Genomic DNA, 15,653 nt, shown 5'->3' on the forward strand with positions numbered 1-15,653 from the left:
TATCAGTTCCTCAAAGGGCTAAATGAATCCTTTGAGAATACAAGGAATTAGGTCTTCATGACTCGACCATTGCCTAATTTGAACAAAGCTTATGCTATGATAGTTAATGTGGAGAGTCGGAGAATTAATGAAAAATGTATACATCCTGTGGGTAATGAAGCTACTATGATGAGTAATAAAGTATATACTAGAGGTTACAATGGTGGAGGACAGACTAACAATAACTCTAATGGAGGTTATACAGGGGATACAATGGTGGAGGACAAACTAATACTAATTCCAATGGAGGGTATAGACCTAGAAACTCATTTGGTAAAGGTGCAGTTTGGTGTGATTATGGTACATATAAGGGTTACACCAAAAAGAACTTTTTTAAGCTTCATGGCTATCCTTCTGACTCCAAAAACAAGAGGAAATGAGGGGCACAAAATGCTCGTGCTAACAGTGTGACAAGTTCTGGTATTCCAACTTCAGAGACACAGGGTCAAGGATATCAGACACCAACTTCTCCAGCTCACTTCTTTATTCAGGAACAATACCAGCAGATTCTGCATTTGCTGAACAAGGATAAGGAGGTTGAACCTGTTGCCAGTGCTATCACTGCAGGAACAACAGGTAGTATACATGCATATGACAAGCTTGATGCATAGTAACTGGATTATAGACACAGGAGCAACAAACCATATGATTCATAGTTTGCACCTGCTAGAGAAGTATGACGAAATACTAGAAAATGTTAGGAGTAAAGTTCATTTACCAACGGGAGAACATGTGTCTATTACTCATACTGGTATTTGTTCTTTCTTTAAGGATAAAAGGATTCAGAATATTCTCCACATTCCAAAGTTTAAATATAATCTTCTCTCAGTGTCCAAACTCACAAAGGAGTTGCAGTGTCTAACAGCATTTTACCCTGATTTCTATATCTTTCAGGAACTCTCAAGTGGGAAGGTGTTGGGGATTGGTGAGAAAGAGTTGGATCTGTACATTCTCAAGGCAGAAGACAAAGCAATACTCAATCACCAAGACATTCATTCCCATTCAATTGTACATACCATTCCAGGTGACACCAATAAATATAGTAATCTGGCAAACAATAGAACTTGTTTTGTATCTTCTTTGTGGCATCAAATATTAGGTCATGCTCCCTTAAAGGTTTTGAGATCTGTAGATGTTTTGCATAATTTGAAGTTGAAGGAACATCATTGTACTGTGTATCCTATAGCCAAGCAATCAAGACTACATTTTCCTACTAGCTCTTCTTACTCTAAATATATCATTGACATTGTGCATGGTGATGTTTGGGGACCCTATGTGGTGCCTAGGCATGATGGCAAGATATATTTTTTGACCTTGGTAGATGATTACTCCAGATATACCTGGCTATTTTATTGCATTCTAAATCAGATACTATTGAGGTGATTAAAAGTTTTATAGCAATAGCCTCAACACAGTTTATCACATACTCAAATGCCTAAGAACAGACAATGGCACAGAGCTTTTTAATGACTAGTTGAAGACCTTGTTGAAGACTCAAGGTATAGTTCATAAAATTTCTTGTACATATACCCCTCAACAGAATGGGGTTGAGAGAAGGCACAGATCTATCCTAGACATGGCAAGAGCACTCAAGTTTCAATCTTTCTTACCTTCAAATTTTGGGGAGAATGTGTCTCTACTGTAGTCTACCTTCTAAATCGTTTACCTATTGTGCTACTACAAGGCAAATCTCATTTGAGAAGCTATTTCACAGAAATCCTTCATTACAGCATCTCAGAGTATTTGGCAGCCTTTGTTATGCCACTACCATGAAAAAGGGGATAAGTTTTGCCCCAAAGCAATTCCAGCTGTTTACATAGGATATTCTTCATCTCAAAAGGGCTATATCCTCTGTGATTTGTGTTTAAAGAGGTTCTTTGTTAGCAGGGACAATGTGTTCAAAGAAGAAGTGTTTCCTTTTAAGCATATGTCTTCTAGTGTTTCTCCTTTATTTCTTGTCTTGGAGTTTGTAGAACAACCTACACAACCAGCTGCCTCCTCTGATGATTCTTCTTCTGTTGATGCTAAATTATCTGCAGCCCCATCTAGCCAGCACTCTACTGATGAAGTTGAAACTTCCTTGTCACGACCCAAACTGAAGGGCCATGACTAGCACCCGACCACACTTGCCGAGCACCAACGTACATTTAATCTAACCTTCATTATTATCTTTTAGGGCTGACGAGATCAATATAAATGGTAGACCTGGATCATGGACAACCAGCAATAAAATATGACGGCATGAACATACATAGCAGGGGATGACCAGACAATCAAGAAACTACATATAAGGTATGAGCTACCACGCTACTATGAAAGACTATACAACAAAAACTAGCCGACAAGGCATACCAAACTATACATGAGCCGACACCTGTCTATGAGCCTCTAAAAGAACATAAGTGTTGCAACATAGCCGGAACAGGGCCCCGACATACCCATAATGTCTATAACAAAAATTGCATACCAAGACCAAGGCAAGTCCGGAGAAGGGATCTCGCCAATCACCGCTGAACTGGACAGTCTACTGTGGTGGGGGAGCTGCACCTGCCTGTCTATCAGGACCTGCAGCACGACATGCAGCGTCCACAAATAAAAGGACGTCAGTACGAATAAAGTACTGAGTATGTAAGGCAAGGAACCATAAATACGATCAGTAATGTAAGCAAGGATAGAGAATATACAACCTGTAACATCTTAGTACCTCTGAGGGCTACTTACATGAAATGCATGATACATATGTATAAATACATAAACCTTTAAAGCATTCGCCTCTGTGGGCATCATCATCATCATATCGTACCCGGCCATAATAGGCTCGGTAGAATCGTACCCGGCCACGTGGAGCTCGGTAAAACCCAACTGATCAGTGGTTGCACAATAGGTGCCGTACCCGGCCAACTATAGCGTGGCTCGGTAGAGTAAAATAGATACATATATATAATGCATGCTCGACTCATGGAATCACATTCTAAACCTTTCGGAGTGACGTAAGGTCGGTATCCTCTGTACACGTTATTAGGACTAACTCTTCACTATGAACCTTATAAGAATCAGGAAGTACCAATAACATTGATAACATAAGAATAAGAGAAGCAACATTAACATCAATCGTTCCATAAGAGGGAAAACAATGTAAGTACTGCTAGCTTCTAAGAGTAGAGTATCTTTGGAAGCTCGTTCATTACATTATGTACAATCGGAGTCGTGCAAAAGAAGGAAAGGGATAGCCTCACATACCTTGTATATACTGCCCCAATCTCAAGCTATGCAATTGTCAAAACTCCTTAGTCTACAATAAGAGAAACGATACTATCGTTATCATTTAAGCGTCATAACTATTATGTATCGACCACAACCTATTTTACGATGAAACGGACAGCACCTCCCCTATATATATGACCTCACACCATTCAAAACAGTCACCAAACAGCCCAAACAACATCAATAATAAACGTATTGAGCCTCCCAAAATAGTCCACACACAGCCTAATCACTCCATACATACGACGACCACCGTAGTCGTGTCAAACAACCTGGAAATGTTACGAATAACTATCAGCCCATAACCCTACATATATATGGTGTTTCTCCACACCCTTCCTCCTCCAAAACTCCACAAGATAGTAGTAAAATACGCAGCCCAACAACAACGCAAAACAGTCCACAAAACAATAACATTACTACCAAGCCTTTCGATATATATCTCACAAGTTCTAGCTTCAATGGCTTAGCCGCAACTTGGATAATCTTAAATACATATAGAGTAAGAGGTTCCTTACCTTTATACAGAAAGAACAACTCCAATTTGACCTTAAATTTCCATGAAATATCCCTCCAATGCTGCCACAACAACAAAAAAGCGAAACTAGCGATCAATTAGTGTTTTTCGGCACTAGAATCACTTTAGAAGGCTTGAAATCACCTAGGATTGATATTAAGAACATGAGGGAGTATTTACAGAACATAAACCCTTTAAAACAACCTCCCACACGAGCTGAAACGACACAAAAATGAGCAACAACAAGAAGAACAAGAGACTTACTAGCGCCACGGAATTCCCGACACTTGATTTGTGTTGTTTGCCCTTTTTTTGGGTCTTGAATCTTGAGAGAACCTTGAGAGGATGTTCCTAGGGTTCTAAGGTCTGAAAATAGTGAAAATAAATGACTTAAAACGGGTTGGAGGCATCCTATATAGGTCCAAATATCTTAAACCGACTTAGTGGGCCCCATAGAGAGGGGCTTGGCGCAGTCTCACGAAAACGCGAATATCTCTCTACTCCGAGATAGTATCGATGAATGGTTTAATGCGTTGGAAACTAGACTCATAGATCTTTAATTTTGTTGGTATATCACCCCGTAATTCCTTGTAAATTATGAGAAAAGATTAGAAACATTTGACCCAATGTTTAAGTAAAATTATGAACCTAAGTTGCGACAACTTTTGTCGACTTTTGTTTCATAACTCGTTTGACTTCATGACTTATGATACGGATATTATATGATTAAAATACCTTAATAAATGACCTCTTGAGTGTATTAAGCACCGCTAGATTACCTGAAAATACGAGTTACAACATCCTTGATTCGTTTAACTTCTAATACTGGTTAATCACCCTTATACACTCTTGTATCACTTAAGACCAATAGGATTGACTTCTTATCATCTCAAAGATAATTCCTTCTTGGATTTATGTTAACTAATATATGGCATGAACTAACACATGTGGATATGGGTTGTAACACCCTCCCCCCTTAGGAACATTCGTCCTCGAATGTAAGGGTTTATGGGGAGTTTAAATCATCGTGGATTCCAATGGAAATTTCCGATCAATTTTCCCCTATAAAATGGTCACTAGCAAAACTTGCAAGTAATTAAGCCCAACATATGGCTTCACAAGGCTACACAAAGCATTATGCGTATTTACATTATCTACATATCACCATTTTGTATTAAGGAGGAGTATTCTCAAATTATTGCTTACCTCATAGAGCCGTTTCACCTTCCAATGTATCCTGTCTTCCACCAGCATCCTTGTTATCTTCATTCTGGAATAAGTAAGGGTATTTAGACTTCATCTCCTCTTCTGCTTCCCATGTCATTTCTTCCATATTTTTGTTCCTCCACAATACTTTGACGGAAGCTACATCTTTTGTTCTCAGCTTGCGGACTTGCCGATCTAATATCGCCACTGGCACTTCTTCATATGATAGGTCCTCTGTAACTTGTACATCTTTGATAGGGACGACTCGAGAAGGGTCTCCAATACATTTTCTCAACATAGATACATGGAATACCGGGTGGACAAATTCCAATTCGGATGGCAATTCTAACTCATAAGCAACCTGTCCAATCCGTCGAAGAATTTTATACGGCCCGATATACCTTGGACTCAGCTTACCTTTCTTCCCAAAATGCATAATACCCTTCATTGGTGAGATCCTCAGGAAAACCCAATCACCAACCTCAAACTCTAGATCACGACGTTGGACATCAGAATAAGATTTTTGCCTGCTTTGTGCCGTCCTCAATCGCTCCTGTATCACTTTCACCTTCTCAATAGCTTGGTGAATCAAATCTGGCCCATATAATTCTGTTTCACCGACTTCGAACCATCCAACTGGTGATCTACATCTCCTCCCGTATAGTGCCTCGTATGGGGCCATTTTAATACTGGAATGGTAGCTATTGTTATAGGCGAATTCTATGAGTGGAAGATGATCATCCCAATTCCCCTTAAAATCTAGAACACATGCTCGTAGCATATCTTCCAGTGTCTGAATGGTACGTTCAGCCTGTCCGTCAGTCTGCGGATGAAATGCAGTGCTGAGATTTACCTGTGTGCCTAAACCCTTCTGGAAAGACCTCCAAAAGTTAGCCGTAAATTGAGCTCCTCGGTCTGATATAATAGATATGGGCACACCATGAAGCCTAACAATCTCCTTGATATACAACTTTGCATAATCTTCAGCCGTGTAAGTTGTCTTCACTGGCAGAAAATGGGCACATTTTGTAAGTCGATCAATTATCACCCAGATGGAGTCAAACTTATGATAAGAGCGAGGTAATCCAATAATGAAGTCCATATTAATCACCTCCCACTTCCAGGTCGGAATCTCTATATTTTGAAGCAATCCACTGGGTTTCTGATGTTCTATCTTTACTTGTTGACAATTGGGACACTGGGCTACAAATTCTGCAATAGACTTCTTCATATTATCCCACCAATATTGCTCCTTGACATCATGATACATCTTTGTCGAGCCGGGATGGATGGAATATCGGGATTGATGAATCTCATTCATAATCTTCTCTCGCAACCCTGCCACATTAGGCACACACAATCGGCTCTGGTATCTCAGTGCCCCATCTTTTCCGATCCCAAAAGCCATACTTTTACACTGTTGAATGCTTTCTCTTAATCGTACTAAGATAGGATCTTCATATTGTCGTGCTTTTACCTCGGCTACCAAAGATGATTCTGATGTATTCTGTACAGTAACACCTCCATCATCAGAGTCTAACAATCTGATTCTCATATTGGCTAGCTGATGAAGCTCTTTAATCAACCCCCATCTACCTGCCTCAATATGTACTAAGCTTCCCATTGATTTACGGCTGAGAGCGTCTGCCACAACATTGGCTTTACCGGGATGATACAATATCTCGACGTCGTAGTCTTTCAATAATTCAAGCCACCTACGCTGCCTCAAATTCAACTCTTTCTGCTTGAAGATGTATTGTAAACTCTTGTGATCTGTGTAGATGTCAACATGGATGCCGTATAAGTAGTGTCGCCATATCTTCAAAGCATATATTACTGCAGCCAATTCCAAATCATGGGTTGGATAATTCTTTTCATGCTTCTTCAATTGTCTTGATGCATAAGCAATCACATTCCCACGCTGCATCAATACGCACCCCAAACCTATACCTGAGGCATCACAATATACCACATAACCTTCTGTTCCTTCAGGAAGAGTGAGCACTGGTGCAGATGTCAATCGATTCTTCAGCTCCTGAAAACTACGTTCACAAGTGTCAGACCACTGGAATTTGGTAGCTTTTTGTGTTAACTTAGTCAATGGTGATGATATAGAGGAAAATCCTTCTACAAACCGCCTATAATATCCTGCTAGCCCTAGGAAGCTGCGGACTTCTGATGGTGTTGTAGGTCTCGGCCAATTCTTTACTGCATCGATCTTCTGAGTGTCGACACTAATACCCTCATCAGATATCACATGGCCAAGGAATGCTACTGAGTTCAGCCAGAATTCACATTTGGAGAGCTTAGCATATAACTTACGATCCTGAAGCGTCTGTAATACTATCCGCAAGTGGCCCGCATGTTCCGCCTCCGAACGAGAATACACTAGAATGTCATCAATGAATACAATCACGAACACATCAAGATAGGGCCTGAATATAGTATTCATGAGATCCATAAAAGCTGTTGGGGCATTTGTTAGCCCGAACGACATCACCAAGAACTCAAAGTGCCCATATCTTGTCCGGAAGGCCGTCTTTGGAATATCCTTCTCCCTAACCCTCACCTGATGATACCCTGAACGTAAATCAATCTTAGAGAAATACTTGGCACCCTGGAGTTGGTCAAACAGGTCATCAATTCTTGGAAGTGGATACTTGTTCTTTATAGTAGACTTATTCAACTGTCGATAGTCGATACACATCCGTAACGACCCGTCTTTCTTCCGCACGAATAGGACTGGTGCACCCCAAGGTGAAGTGCTAGGCCTAATAAAGCCCTTATCCAGCAAGTCCTTCAACTGCACCTTCAACTCTCGCAACTCTGCCGGGGCCATTCTGTATGGAGGAATAGAGATCGGTTGAGTGTCAGGCAACACATCAATGCTAAACTCAATCTCCCTTTCAGGAGGAAGGCCTGGGAGTTCATCTGGGAAAACATCTGGGAATTCGTTGACCACAGGGATTGATTGTAAAGTAGGCGGTTTCGCCTCCGCATCCCTAACGCGAACGAGATGATAAATGTAACCTTTTGAGATCATTTTCCTTGCCTTAAGATAGGAAATAAACCTACCTTTCGGTGTAGCAATGTTCCCTTTCCATTCAATGACGGGTTCACCTGGAAATTGGAACCTAACCATCTTCGTACGACAGTCAACATTTGCATAGTATGAGGCCAACCAGTCCATTCCCATTATCACATCAAAATCAACCATTTCTAACTCAAATAAATTTGCCGAGGTTTGACGACTACAAATCATCACAGTGCAACCTCTATATACCCTTCTAGCAATCACAGAATCTCCTATCGGAGTAGATACCGCGAGGGGTTTACTTATCAATTCAGGTTCAATGCCAAACTTATTAGCCACAAAGGGTGTAACATATGATAATGTAGATCCCGGATCAATCAACGCATATACATCATAAGAAAACACAGATATAATACCTGTAACAACATCTGGAGACGACTCGAGATCCTGTCGACCTACTAGAGCATAGGTTCGATTTTGAGCACCACTCGAACTCGGCACTGCACCTCTACCCCTACCACGACCTGTCGACTGCTGAAAACCCCGTGCTGGAGGTCGAACTGATGAGGAAGAACCAGACACAGATCCAGTCGGCTGAGCCATACCATCACCTCCTCTATTAGGACAATCCCGCATCATATGGCCAGGCTGCCCGCACGAATAGCATGCATCAGAACCTCGACGACACAGTCCAAAGTGGGCCTTGCCGCACTGATCACAATGTGGTGTTGGGGGTCTCATCTGACTAGTATCCCTGTGATGTTGCGAGCCAGATGCCCGCGAACTCTGACCTGGACCAGAATAGGATCGATCATATCGAGGCCTCTGAAACTGTGGAGGAGCACTAGCTACAGGTGGCGCCGAACTCCTCGAAAACTGTGGCCTGATGCGGCCTCTGAAGTCATCAGAATACCCTGCAAATCTCGCCCTCTTATGCTGGCCTCTATCCTGCTCCCTAACTGCCCTCTGCTGGCGCTTACGATCCTCTAGGGTCTGGGCATAAGCTTGAATACGGGAAATATCCATGCCCTCCACCAAGGAGGCTGTCGTACACTCATTTATTAGATGTGGTCCCAACCCATTCACGAACATATGCACCCTATCACTCATCTCGGCCACCATATGGGGAGCATACCTTGCCAAAGAATCAAACTGCATACTGTACTCTCGCACACTCATATTACCTTGTCTAAGGTTCAAGAACTTATCAGCTCTAGCTCGTCGTATCTCAACTGGCAAGTAGTGACGAAGAAAGGCCTCAGAAAATTCCTTCCACACAGCTGGAGGAGGGTTCGGACCCCTGGATCTCTCCCAACTATCATACCAGAGAACCGCTAAATCCCGTAGCCGATAAGAAGCCAACTCTACTGCCTCTGTATCACTAACATGCATAACCCGAAGTGTACGATGAACCTGGTCAATAAAAGTCTGTGGGTCCTCCTTGGGGTCTGATCCGGTAAACACTGGAGGGTCTAAATTAATAAAATCACGAACTCTTGTACTAACTGGTTTCTCAGCAGCACCTGTATTCTGCCTCTGAGCCTGAGCAGCTACCAAGCTAGTCAATAACTGCAAAGCACTCCGCATATCCTGGTCTGGAGTGTCATACGGAGGAACTGGAGGTGCTGGGTGCCTTCTAATATCCTCTGGAGAAGATGGAGTAGATGAGGTATGAGAGGGCATCTCACTTTGAGCCTCACTTTGTCCTGCTCTAACTTGGGGCACTTGATTGGTACCCTCTCCCGCTGTTGTATCAAGCCGTCTACTAATCGTTTGCTTTCTAGTCGAAGGCATCACTGGAAAAAAATAAGGTGAATATTAGAGACGAACACTTACGACTCAACTCTACGCACGATCTAGATTCAGGAAGAAGGTAACAACCCTAGATGTCATGTAGCCTCCTGATTATAAATGTGGCGCGCTACACATCCATAATCAAGACTCTACTAGACATGGCTCATAGACAACCCCTAGGACAGACTTGCTCTGATACCAAGTTTGTCACGACCCAAACTGAAGGGCCATGACTAGCACCCGACCACACTTGCCGAGCACCAACGTACATTTCATCTAACCTTCATTATTATCTTTTAGGGCTGACGAGATCAATATAAATGGTAGACCTAGATCATGGACAACCAGCAATAAAATATGACGGCATGAACATACATAGCAGGGGATGACCAGACAATCAAGAAACTACATATAAGGTATGAGCTACCACGCTACTATGAAAGACTATACAACAAAAACTAGCCGACAAGGCATACCAAACTATACATGAGCCGACACCTGTCTATGAGCCTCTAAAAGAACATAAGTGTTGCAACATAGCCGGAACAGGGCCCCGACATACCCATAATGTCTATAACAAAAATTGCATACCAAGACCAAGGCAAGTCCGGAGAAGGGATCTCGCCAATCACCGCTGAACTGGACAGTCTACTGTGGTGGGGGAGCTGCACCTGCCTGTCTATCAGGACCTGCAGCACGACATGCAGCGTCCACAAATAAAAGGACGTCAGTACGAATAAAGTACTGAGTATGTAAGGCAAGGAACCATAAATACGATCAGTAATGTAAGCAAGGATAGAGAATATACAACCTGTAACATCTTAGTACCTCTGAGGGCTACTTACATGAAATGCATGATACATATGTATAAATACATAAACCTTTAAAGCATTCGCCTCTGTGGGCATCATCATCATCATATCGTACCCGGCCATAATAGGCTCGGTAGAATCGTACCCGGCCACGTGGAGCTCGGTAAAACCCAACTGATCAGTGGTTGCACAATAGGTGCCGTACCCGGCCAACTATAGCGTGGCTCGGTAGAGTAAAATAGATACATATATATAATGCATGCTCGACTCATGGAATCACATTCTAAACCTTTCGGAGTGACGTAAGGTCGGTATCCTCTGTACACGTTATTAGGACTAACTCTTCACTATGAACCTTATAAGAATCAGGAAGTACCAATAACATTGATAACATAAGAATAAGAGAAGCAACATTAACATCAATCGTTCCATAAGAGGGAAAACAATGTAAGTACTGCTAGCTTCTAAGAGTAGAGTATCTTGGAAGCTCGTTCATTACATTATGTACAATCGGAGTCGTGCAAAAGAAGGAAAGGGATAGCCTCACATACCTTGTATATACTGCCCCAATCTCAAGCTATGCAATTGTCAAAACTCCTTAGTCTACAATAAGAGAAACGATACTATCGTTATCATTTAAGCGTCATAACTATTATGTATCGACCACAACCTATTTTACGATGAAACGGACAGCACCTCCCCTATATATATGACCTCACACCATTCAAAACAGTCACCAAACAGCCCAAACAACATCAATAATAAACGTATTGAGCCTCCCAAAATAGTCCACACACAGCCTAATCACTCCATACATACGACGACCACCGTAGTCGTGTCAAACAACCTGGAAATGTTACGAATAACTATCAGCCCATAACCCTACATATATATGGTGTTTCTCCACACCCTTCCTCCTCCAAAACTCCACAAGATAGTAGTAAAATACGCAGCCCAACAACAACGCAAAACAGTCCACAAAACAATAACATTACTACCAAGCCTTTCGATATATATCTCACAAGTTCTAGCTTCAATGGCTTAGCCGCAACTTGGATAATCTTAAATACATATAGAGTAAGAGGTTCCTTACCTTTATACAGAAAGAACAACTCCAATTTGACCTTAAATTTCCATGAAATATCCCTCCAATGCTGCCACAACAACAAAAAAGCGAAACTAGCGATCAATTAGTGTTTTTCGGCACTAGAATCACTTTAGAAGGCTTGAAATCACCTAGGATTGATATTAAGAACATGAGGGAGTATTTTCAGAACATAAACTCTTTAAAACAACCTCCCACACGAGCTGAAACGACACAAAAATGAGCAACAACAAGAAGAACAAAAGACTTACTAGCGCCACGGAATTCCCGACACTTGATTTGTGTTGTTTGCCCTTTTTTGGGTCTTGAATCTTGAGAGAACCTTGAGAGGATGTTCCTAGGGTTCTAAGGTCTGAAAATAGTGAAAATAAATGACTTAAAACGGGTTGGAGGCATCCTATATAGGTCCAAATATCTTAAACCGACTTAGTGGGCCCCATAGAGAGGGGCTTGGCGCAGTCTCACGAAAACGCGAATATCTCTCTACTCCGAGATAGTATCGATGAATGGTTTAATGCGTTGGAAACTAGGCTCATAGATCTTTAATTTTGTTGGTATATCACCCCGTAATTCCTTGTAAATTATGAGAAAAGATTAGAAACATTTGACCCAATGTTTAAGTAAAATTATGAACCTAAGTTGCGACAACTTTTGTCGACTTTTGTTTCATAACTCGTTTGACTTCATGACTTATGATACGGATATTATATGATTAAAATACCTTAATAAATGACCTCTTGAGTGTATTAAGCACCGCTAGATTACCTGAAAATACGAGTTACAACATCCTTGATTCGTTTAACTTCTAATACTGGTTAATCACCCTTATACACTCTTGTATCACTTAAGACCAATAGGATTGACTTCTTATCATCTAAAAGATAATTCCTTCTTGGATTTATGTTAACTAATATATGGCATGAACTAACACATGTGGATATGGGTTGTAACATTCCTATTCTTCTATCTCAGCTCTTCAAGATCATGGTCAGTCTACTCTGTCCTCATTAATTCCCCCTCATGTCTCAGCTTGTGAACCATTTGCTCATTCCATAGTACTCAGGAGGTCCTATATGACCAACAAGCCACCTGTGTGGCTAGCGGATTATGTGGTTCCACCAGATAAGTTCGCATATCCTATGTCAAACTATGCGGCCTATGATCAATTTTCCTCTGCTTATCAAGCTTCTCTTGCCGCTTTCTCAGCTATTGTGGAACCCAAATCCTTCTCAGAAGCCAGTAGGTATCCCAAGTGGGTTGAGGCTATGCAAGCTAAAATCACAACTCTTGAAGAAAACAACACCTGGTCTATTGTTCCTCTTCCTCCTGGCAAGGTTCCTATAGGTTGCAAGTGGGTGTTTAAAGTCAAATACAAGTCATCTGGTGAAGTGGAGAGATATACAGGCTGGTAGCCAAGGGTTACAACCAACAAGAAGAATTAGACTACAGAGAAACTTTCTCTCCTGTAGCAAAAATGGTTACTGTGAGGGTTGTAGTTGCATTAGCTGCTACTTCAGGATGGTTTTTATTTCAAATAGATGTTCACAATGCCTTTCTTCAAGGAGATCTTTTTGAAGAAGTGTACATGCATGTTCCTGATGGTTTTTCAAGCCAGGGAGAGTGTCAGCATGTGTGGAGATTGCATAAGTCGCTCTATGAATTAAAACAGACACCTAGGCAGTGGAACCTGAAATTAACTGAAGCTCTTATAGATAAAGTTACTATGACTATTCTTTGTTTACTCAGAAGATGAATTTAGAGTTAGTAGTCATTCTTGTCTATGTAAATGACCTTCTTGTGACTGGAAATAGTCTAAGACTGATCAACCAAGTCAGAAAGGGTTTACAGGAGAGGTCCAAGATGAAAGATCTTGGTGGACTTAAATAGTTTCTAGGGATTGAGTTCTCTAGATCTCACGAAGGAATTGTTATGTGCTAAAGAAAGTATGTTCTAAAACTAGTTTCTGAACTAGGCCTAGTAGGTGCAAAGCCAGCAGTAACACCTCTGGAGTTCAATCACAATCTCACTTCCATTGAGTTTGAGAAACAAATACCAGATGTTAGATCTACAGTTGATAAAGAACTTGAAGACAAGGGAGGCTATCAGAGACTAGTTGGAAGGTTGATGTACTTAACCATGACAAGGCCTGACATTGCCTTTGTGGTTCAAGTGCTCAGCCAATATATGCATGCACCTAAGGTTTCTCACATGGAGGTTGCCCAAAGAGTGGTAAGGTACATTAAAACTGCTCATGGATTTGGACTATTTATGCATGCAAAACAAGCAAATCTCTGTCTACATACTGTGATTCTGATTGGGGGCTTGTGTAGAGTCAAGGAGACCAGTGACAGGCTATGTAGTGAAATTTGGTGAAGCACTGATATCATGGAAGTAAAAAATAGGGAACTGTGTCTAGAAGCTCTACTGAAGCTGAATTTCGAAGTATAGCCTCTATTGTAGCAGAAGTGGTGTGGATAACAGGACTCTTTAAGGAGCCGAGAACAGAACTGGTTCAGCCTATACAACTACATTATTATAGCAAGGCTGCTATACAAATTGCAGCTCACTTTATTTTTCATGAATGAACCAAACACATTGACATTGATGTGAGAGAAAAGTTTGTCCAAGGTCCGATTAAGACTCAACACATCAGAACAACTGAGCAGCTAGCAGATCTGTTGACTAAGAGTCTATGCAAGCCACAACATGAATATCTACTAGGCAAGATGGGAATGAAAGATGTATTTTATCCCTCAGCTTGAGGGGGAGTGTTGAGTATAATGGGCCACAACTATTTATTAGTTAGGAGTAACTAGTTATAACTACTATTAGTTAGTTAGTTAGTTGGTATTTTTGTATAAATATAGTAGTTAGTTGGTAGTACTGTGCAACTATTCATTCTTCTTCTGGTTAGCTAATAATAGATATTGCATTTCCTCTTATTTCTTCTTCTTCTTCTTCTTCTAGAATCTTCAAGTCCTACCATGGCTGAAGCTCCTTAACAGTAAAACTACGATAAGATTATTCTAAGGTATGTTTATATGCTTCTGAAATAAATCACATCAATTATTCATTGTATTTCTACCTCCTCTCAAAAGAGACGAAGAAGACGAACAATCATAAAGTTTGAACTTTTACGAACACAATGAAGATTAAATGTTTTGTATTGTCAAATTAGTGATTTTAACGAACGAATGTGAAACATTAATGTACTTGTTATTATTTTGTGGCAATAAAATCGATCCAAATCCAATCCACCTTATTATACCAACAAGTCAACTCGACAGATAAAATTGGGATATCATGAGCAGACATTATCTCTGTTTTCTTTGTATTTAAATTGCTCACCACACATATGAGACGCGTAGAAAGGGGAGATATGGAATTGATTTCCACCTAGCTTTTCTAGAAAAATAAAAATAAAAATTGGCCCATCTTTATCCAAAATGCTATAGTTACTTTAAATCAATGTTTTTATGACTGTTACTTAAAAAATTAGTATTGTGGGATTATTACATGTTCCTTAGAAACACATATATCAGTTATCACATATTTTATCCAACTCAATCATATAAAATTTCACGTAAGCTCGATCTTTGGTTAGAGATATTTAAAACACATAATTTGAACATATTCATGTATTTGGATGAAAATTTGTGGAATTAGGAGGCCTAGAACATAACTCTGTGCAAGTACAAGCGTCTATTTGCCTCTTAAGCCTAAAAATATTACTAGTAAATATCTTGATCTTCATACTCCAAATCGCGGGCGGAGTACATAAATAGCTCTCATAATGGATAGTCTTGAATTTTTGTCACCACTTGCCTTATGAACAGAACTTTACGTTTAACAAGTATTGCCCTTCGCATGTCCTAAGGGCAA

Source organism: Nicotiana sylvestris, chromosome 3, assembly GCF_000393655.2.
Source record: "Nicotiana sylvestris chromosome 3, ASM39365v2, whole genome shotgun sequence".
Taxonomy (NCBI): Eukaryota; Viridiplantae; Streptophyta; class Magnoliopsida; order Solanales; family Solanaceae; genus Nicotiana; species Nicotiana sylvestris.